This window comes from Capricornis sumatraensis, chromosome 21 (assembly GCF_032405125.1).
Source record: "Capricornis sumatraensis isolate serow.1 chromosome 21, serow.2, whole genome shotgun sequence".
In the NCBI taxonomy this organism is placed as follows: domain Eukaryota; kingdom Metazoa; phylum Chordata; class Mammalia; order Artiodactyla; family Bovidae; genus Capricornis; species Capricornis sumatraensis.
The window spans coordinates 17000735-17008648 of NC_091089.1; the positions used below are offsets into that span (position 1 = coordinate 17000735).

Here is a 7914-nt window from a genome sequence, read left to right on the forward strand (position 1 = left end):
TGAAGTGGTATTTCATTGTGATTTTGATTTGCATTTCTCTAATAATTCATTATATTGAGCATTTTATCATGTACTTGTTGATTGTATATTTTTGAAAAAGTGAAAGTAAATTCGCCCAGTCATGTCCGACTCTTTGGGACCCCATGGACTGTAGCCTACCAGACTCCTCCCTCCATGGGATTCTCCAGGCAAGAGTACTGAAGGGGGTTGCTATTTTCCTTCTCCAGGGAATCTTCCCCACCCAGGGATTGAACCCGGGTCTCCCGCATTCCAGGCAGATGCTTTAACCCCTAAGCCACCAGGGAAGCTCATATTTTTGAGAAAATGTCTCTTTAAATCCTTTGGCCATCTTCAAACTGAGTTATTTCCTTTTGTTGTTGTTAAATTGTAGAAGGTCTTTATGTATTCCGGACTTTTGTTGTTCAGTTGCTCAGTCATGTCTGACTCTTTGCAACACCATGGACTGCAACATGTCGGGATTTCCTGTCCTTCACCATCTCCCAGAGTTTGCTCAAACTCATGTCCATTGAATCTCTAATGCCATCCAGCCATGCCATTCTCTGTCACCCCCTTCTTCTCCTGCCCTCAGTCTTTCCTAGCATCAGGATCTTTTCCAATTAGTTGACTCTTCACATCAGGTGACTGAAATATTGGAGCTTCAGCTTCAGCATCAGTCCTCCCAATGAATATTCAGGGTTGATTTCCTTTAGGAATGATTTTTTATTTCCTTGCTGTGTTGTTTCAAGTTATCCAGATGTGTCAAGAATTCTGAACACACTTAAATGCCAAATATCTGAAAGAAATAGATGCAGATCACAGACTTGGGTAAAAAAAATAATGTGACTGTCCCCCATCCAGACTGCCAGGTCAGGACCTTCCCTTCTCTTTGGTCACGTGTCCACCTCAGCTCCTGGGCATTTATGCTGACTTTGCCTAGACTGGTCCTTCATCTGCTGCATTTTACTTGGGTTTGGCTTCCTTGATTTTTTTTTTTTCTCGGATCAAAACTGTACCTTTCCTTTGTTCTTCTGGGTAACAAAAGCTACTCTGAAAATTTATTCTGAACCAAAGCATTTAAGGGATAATACTTTATAGATTATTATACCCATAGAAATTGTCTGTCTTTGATCAGGGTCATTTAAGTTCTTGTCCGACAGCAGTTAATTTTATGATGCAAGTGTTAACACTTATGACATGTGAGCTTGTGGGAAGATATCTCAGAGGGTGAATGATATTCTGGGCTTCTTTTCTCCTTACTAGGAAATACGTTTTTCTAGCAAGCTAAAGCAATCAGTCAGTCAAGGATCCAACTAATCTGACTTTGTTTTCTTTTCTGGGGGCAAAATTGGGGAGAGCTTGGAAAATAGGGGTTGGGATTGCTCTGGATGTTTGAACTGATTCCCTCTTGCTAGTTATGAAATCACTCTGGCATAGCTGTTTGCCATGGTATTTTTCACACTTTATCTACCATCCCATGTCTCTGTTGCCTGAGAACTGTATTTATATTTACACTGTGAAGCGTGAATATGCTGCTGTTCTTTGGGGAAAGGGATTCATCAAATAATCCTTTTGCTTGAGTATTATGAAGTGGACCATGGAACTTCCTCTGCTTGTTTTTGCTTGGAGCCCTTGGGACATGTGAGGTGGCCTTGTCCAGTTCAGTGGGTTTCAGCAGGGTAAGCCAGATTTGAAGAAACATAAATTCAGTTGAAAGAGAAGGTAACATGGCATAGCTGAATAATGGGCTTTAATAGGCAAACCAAATAGTTAAATGCAAGATGCTTGCTGCATGCTAAAACTTAAGGAATGCATATTCAATGCACTGCATTATTAAATACAACATTGAGCATATGGGTACCCACAATTAATGTATATAAATAGCTGATAAAATTGCTCAGTATTAGAAAGCTAGCGGCAAAAATGACCTCATATGTCAAGCAGACAAGTAGGCAGCTACCATTTTCTTTGTACACCTTACAGATGATAAATTAGTTTTATGGTCTGCATGGGGCCCTTATCACACTACAGCACCAAGTGCATGATAAAGAAAAAAAATGCCTTGACTCAAAAATCGAACTGGAATTTGGAGTCCCAGCAGAGCTCATTTTTTAAATGTAAAGAATTTTAGCCCGCTTCCTTTGGGGAAGATTTATTGTGGCCAAGAGAAATGTAGATCTTGGTTATGTGTTTTGATTAAAACTTGATTTTTGTTTTTATTGATACTAGGTAGAATGTGAATCCATCATAACAGTCTGCCTATTGATAGAGAGCAGTTTGGTCCAATGGGCACAGGACAAGAAAAAGAAGGGTGAGTTCTGACTTTTATTTCCAGCTCTAGTAATAATAGCCAAAGTTGACCTTGGATAAAACTTTGTAACTCTTTACTAGTTCTGCCTACCTTGCTCAATGCTCCCCACCCCCTAATACTTGTGAATAAATACTCTGTTTAATTCTATGTTCATAAGATACAGGAGTGCAGTTCAGTTCAGTTCATTCGCTCAGTTGTGTCCAACTCTTTGCGACCCCATGAATCGCAGCACACCAGGCCTCCCTGTCCATCACCAACTCCTGGAGATCACTCAGACTCACATCCATCGAGTCAGTGATGCCATCCAGCCATCTCACCTTCTGTCATCATCTTCTCCTCCTGGCCCCAATCCCTCCCAGCATCAGAGTCTTTTCCAATGAGCCAATTCTTCGCATGAGGTGGCCAAAGTACTGGAGTTTCAGCTTTAGCATCATTCCTTCCAAAGAAATTCCAGGGGGGAGCTCCTTCAGAATGGACTGGTTGGATCTCCTTGCAGTCCAAGGGACTCTCAAGAGTCTTCTTCAACACCGCAGTTCAAAAGCATCAATTCTTCGGCACTCAGCTTTCTTCACAGTCCAACTCTCACATCCATACATGACCACTGGAAAAACCATAGCCTTGACCAGACGGACTTTTGTTGGCAAAGTAACATCTCTGCTTTTCAATATGCTATCTAGGTTGGTCATAACTTTTTTCCAAGGAGTAAGCATCTTTTAATTTCATGGCTGCAGTCACCATCTGCAGTGATTTTGGAGCCCCCCAAAATAAAGTCTGACACTGTTTCCACTATTTTCCCATATATTTAAAATTAAAGAAAGTGGAACTAATTTTTCCTAGAGTTATATAGTAAAACACTGCCTAAATAAATAGTACTGTTGTGCAATATGTGTGTGTCAGGGTTTTGGGGAGGGAAGCCATTGATGTCTATTTAAAAACCTTGCATAGATAAAAAACAGTCCAGAAAAATACCAAGCTCTCTCTCAGGGTTTGTGTGTGGTTTTTCAGTCTTTTTAAAGCATAAAAATCTCATGTGTTCCTTTTATACAATTTGAAATTCAAAATAAATTCAATATTAGACTGAAATCAATCTGTTAGGGTCAGTGGCCTGCTTTGCTCTCAAGTAGCATGAGACTCAGTCCTCTCCCAAACTCTGCTCTCCTCACATCACTGCTTTGTCAGCCAAGGGTCTCCTTAGCATTATTTTCATATCAAACTCATCGTGATCTGTTGTTTCATAGCAGGCAAGAGACACCATGTACCTGTGATAGGATGCATTCCTGTGCCTCTGGGATGTGCCTGGGATTTCATAGGCAATTAAATTCCTTGTTTCAGGATGAGCATTATTTAGAAAGCTGGAGTGAGACAAGGTCAGCTGAAGTTATAAAGAGGGGTAGCTTGAAGAGTGAGCAAGTCTTTACCTTTTTTCTCCTGTCTTTGTCGACTCTTTTGCTTCACCTGCTTCACCTTCCTCTTTCCCTTCCAATCTCCTGGAAGTATGGTCCTATCTTTTACAACTATTTTGGAAAACTCACTTGATTCCTGCAATTAATTAGGGACAGTGTTGTTTTTGTTTCCCACATGGTAGCCAGAAATGATGTGTTTGGACCATATTGAGGAAGTAGGCTATTCCTCACGGTGAGTAGCTGTGCTCTGAGAGGGGCTAAGGGCGAGCCAGAGGCAAAGCCTCTGGGTCCTCTTCTGCTAAGGTGGTGTCTCGATGGTCTCAACAATGCTCCAGTGTAAATGTATGTATTTTCTCACCGTTGTTGTTGTTACTGTTGCTGTTGTGTTTGGTCCCTTTTTAGAGTTACGGGACTGACACGTAGGAACTCTTATTCTCTCTCCAAACTTGAGCAAAGTAAAAAGTTCTTCTTGGTCTTCATCACTGCAGGGATTTCACATATGTCCCTGATATTTCATTCATCCTTGCATGCATGTGTACTGTACATAGTTATTGAACAATCATTGTACCGAGACCCAGTGACACAAAACCCTAATTGAACCTGACCTTCTCCTCCTCAAGCCCGATTTCAACCTCTTTATCAGCATCACTATTTCCCCACGCTTCCCTGTAATGAATCCACTTGCAATGAAGGAGACCTGGGTTTTATCCCTGGGTCAGCAAGATCCCTGGAGAAGGAAATGGCTACTCACTCCAGTATTCTCGCCTGGAAAATACCACGGACAGAGGAGTCTAGTGGGCTACAGTCCATGGGGTTGCAGAGTCAGATAGAACTGAGCGACTGACACTTAGGCTGTCATCCTTCCTTCCAAGGATCCTCTAGTAAATGACATGTCTCCTACCTTTGCATGTGTTACATACCTTTCATCGGAGTCTCCCTACATGAAGTTTGTCTTGGCCCAAACTGTCCTTGTCCCCATTTCCTCCCAACTTACTCTAATCATTTTTTAGGTGTCTTACTAAGGAATACTTTCACCAGGAGGGCTTTCCTAGAACTCACACCAGACTGAATGCTTCTCTATTATAAACTTCATGATACAACTGTTCAGTTGCATTTCATCCCCGTTGCATGGTATGATTCTTTAAAGCAGAGACCATCCTTACCATTATATCCCCAGAGTCTACATAGAACATGGCACACAGATGACACCTAATGAATAAATGCAACCACAATGGTCTTTGTCTCATAAGCTGCAGAAGGGTGTGAAGCTGGGATTTTGACCTCCTGGAGGGTCACGTTTACCTCCTCCTGGCTTTTGTAACTTAAGAGTGCCTAGATGTGTTGTTGACAGACTCAGAGAACTAAGGATCATAGGGAGGATTTTAATTTATAAAATATTTATTTAAGCTGCAGTTATATGTAGGTCTCTGCTTGGAACTGATCCCAATGTATATTAATGCTATATTGTAATTAAATGCCAATATCATTTTGCTATGTAAATAATGTTCAGCACAGGTTTATTAAGTGATCCATACTATTAAGTCACTGGAAATTATGAGGAAGAAAAGGCTATCTGACCACTCTTTGCTTCAACTGTTAGATCTGGGAAACACTCCCTGACACTGCATAGGAGCTCTTGTCTACACTGTTTACATGACGCTCATGTAAGCTCCACATGGCATTTGTCATTCTCCTGGGCTGGCAATAAACCTATCATCACTTAGAGGAAACTAATCTGGGTAGGTAATGACAGGAATGAATAAAGTCATTTTGTAGATGTGCAACTGTGGTCATTAAAAATAAAGCAGACCCTTCTCAGGGGGCTGCTAACCTTGCCAGATAGTTGACATTGTTTAGATCAGAGGACACTCAGCCTGTGTGTGAACAGAGAAGAAAAACAGCAGGATTTCCAAACAAATGCTTGCTCTCTCTCCCTAAGTTTTACTTGAGTTTATCAGCAGTGGAGCTGATCTGGAATGAAATGAAATGGTGGCCCCAAGTGGGATCCAGCCTCCCAGTTATTAGCCACACAGTGGGAGACAATTGACAGACATATGCACCGAGATCGCTTGATAAAATTTCTGCTCTTTATCTCAGCTTATCTCATAGCATTGTCCTCTCACATCCTAGCAAATTCTGGGGCCCTAGAGAAATGAAAGGACAGAATGCTTCGTCCTTGTTTGTCAGTAAAGTCGTTCCAGAAAGTGCCACTGACAAGAGGGTTAGGGATTGGTTTCTTTGCACAGAGATTCTAAATGAGCACATAGACATATATGCAAAAAGTAGGATTTATGCCTCTGAATATGGCTTGTGAGGAGAGAGTAAACCTCCTGAATTTAGCAATCAAATTTGTTAAGGCTTCTCTAAAGCCTAAACTTCCAATTAACAAGCAAATCATCATCAGACAGCCAGTGAATGGCGAATTCATTCCATTCAACATCTTTTCAAAAGTGGATTTTGTGCACTTATCTCCATGAAAACCCAGCAGGAAGATTTTCCCTGGGAGTGCTCCTACATCTGCCTGTTTTTAATGACGGTAATGGCAAGCAATATTCTACAATTACTTTGGCGATCTCATTTCAAGCATGCAAATCATATTATTGAAGAGCCCAGCAAAAGCCATTTGTTCCTTGGAACTATGAGATAAGTTCTATGGGGTAAGTGAATGCAGCTTGGAGAAGGCCAGCCCTCCTGTCTCATAACCTCTACTGCATGGTGGTAGAATTTGCTCACCGTAATATAGACATCAAAGAAGAAATGAAACAAAATCATTCCCAAAACGAAGAAGTTTTTTTTTTTTTTATTCCATTCATGAAAGATACATTTTGTAACTCATTTATTTAATTAAAAATAACATAATTTAAAGAAAAAATTTAAAAAAGGATAAAAGCACATGTTGTTGCTAAAGTTCATGGAGTCAAAGCCAAGACTGCTAGGGAGGGAGAGCTCCTTTATGTCCCACAAAGTTCCTGATGCCTTTTTCATTTCTTCTACCTTCTGGCCAACTCAGCTGAACAGTAACATAGTTAGTTTTGTATACATATATCTAGAGGCAACATAAATGGGATAAAGCAATCATAGTGTAGTAGCATTAATACATGCTAAAATTCATTTAACAAATACCATATGAAAGGTTAGTTACTTCCCTGGTGGCTCAGATGGTAAAAGCGTCTGCCTACAATGCAGGAGACCTGGGTTCAATCCCTGGGTTGGGAAGATCCCCTGGAGTGGAGAAGGAAATGGCAACCCACTCCGGTACTCGTGCCTGGAAAATCCCATGGATGGAGGAGCCTGGTAGGCTACAGTCCATGGGGTCGCAAAGAGTCTGACAACTGAGCGACTTTACTACAAAAGTTGAAGCGTCCCTGGTAGCTCATGTGTTAAAGAGTCTGCCTGCAATGCAGGAGGACCAGAGTGTGTTTCCTGGGTGAGGAAGATCCCCTGGAGAAGGAAATGGCTACCCCCTCCAATATTCTTGCCTGGAGAATCCCATGGACAAAGGAGCCTAGCCAGCTATAGTTGATGGGGTTGCAAAGAGTCAGACACAACTGAGAGACTAACACACACACAACTCACACCCACATATATGGAAGGGTCAGTGGGGAAAAAGGAAAGATAAACCAACAGGGTGACTACTCTTTACTGGCTCGCAGTTGTAAAACGGGGGAGGGAGTGCCTATTCCACTGGCTGATCATTGGATAGTGCTATGCAAAGGTAGGAATTGAGTTTCAAAGGAGAGATACAATTTCAGCAAGTGATGAAGATCTTGAAACCAGCTTATTTTTATAGGAATGATACAGAAGGTAAAGAGCAGATAATACTGCAGTGGAAAACTAGAGGCTTAAGTGGGCTTCTCCCATAGCTCAGCTGGTGGAGAATCTACCTGCAGTGCAGGAGACCCTGGTTTGATTCCTGGGTTGGGAAGATCCACTGGAGAAGAGATAGGCTACCCACTCCAGTGTTCTTGGGCTTCCTGTGTGGCTCAGCTGGTAGAGAATTTCCTGCAGGGAGGGTCAGGATGGGGAACACATGTACACACATGGCTGATTCATGTGAATGTATGGCAAAAACCACTGCAATATTGTAAACTGATTAGCCTCCAATTAAAAAAAATACATATATTATATATATATATATATATATATAAGCAAAAAAGAAAGAAAGAAAGAAGAATGTTTAAATTAAAAAAAAAAAATAGGAAT

At 41.3% G+C, this 7914-nt stretch overlaps 1 non-coding gene across 1 annotated transcript; it reads right to left on the bottom strand.

Annotated features, from left to right (window-relative positions):
* Positions 1-233: 233 nt before the first annotated feature.
* On the bottom strand, positions 234-305 carry TRNAS-GGA (transfer RNA serine (anticodon GGA)). Its single transcript has one exon. It is a non-coding gene; the product is annotated as a tRNA-Ser (tRNA).
* Between the last annotated feature and the right edge of the window lie 7609 nt (positions 306-7914).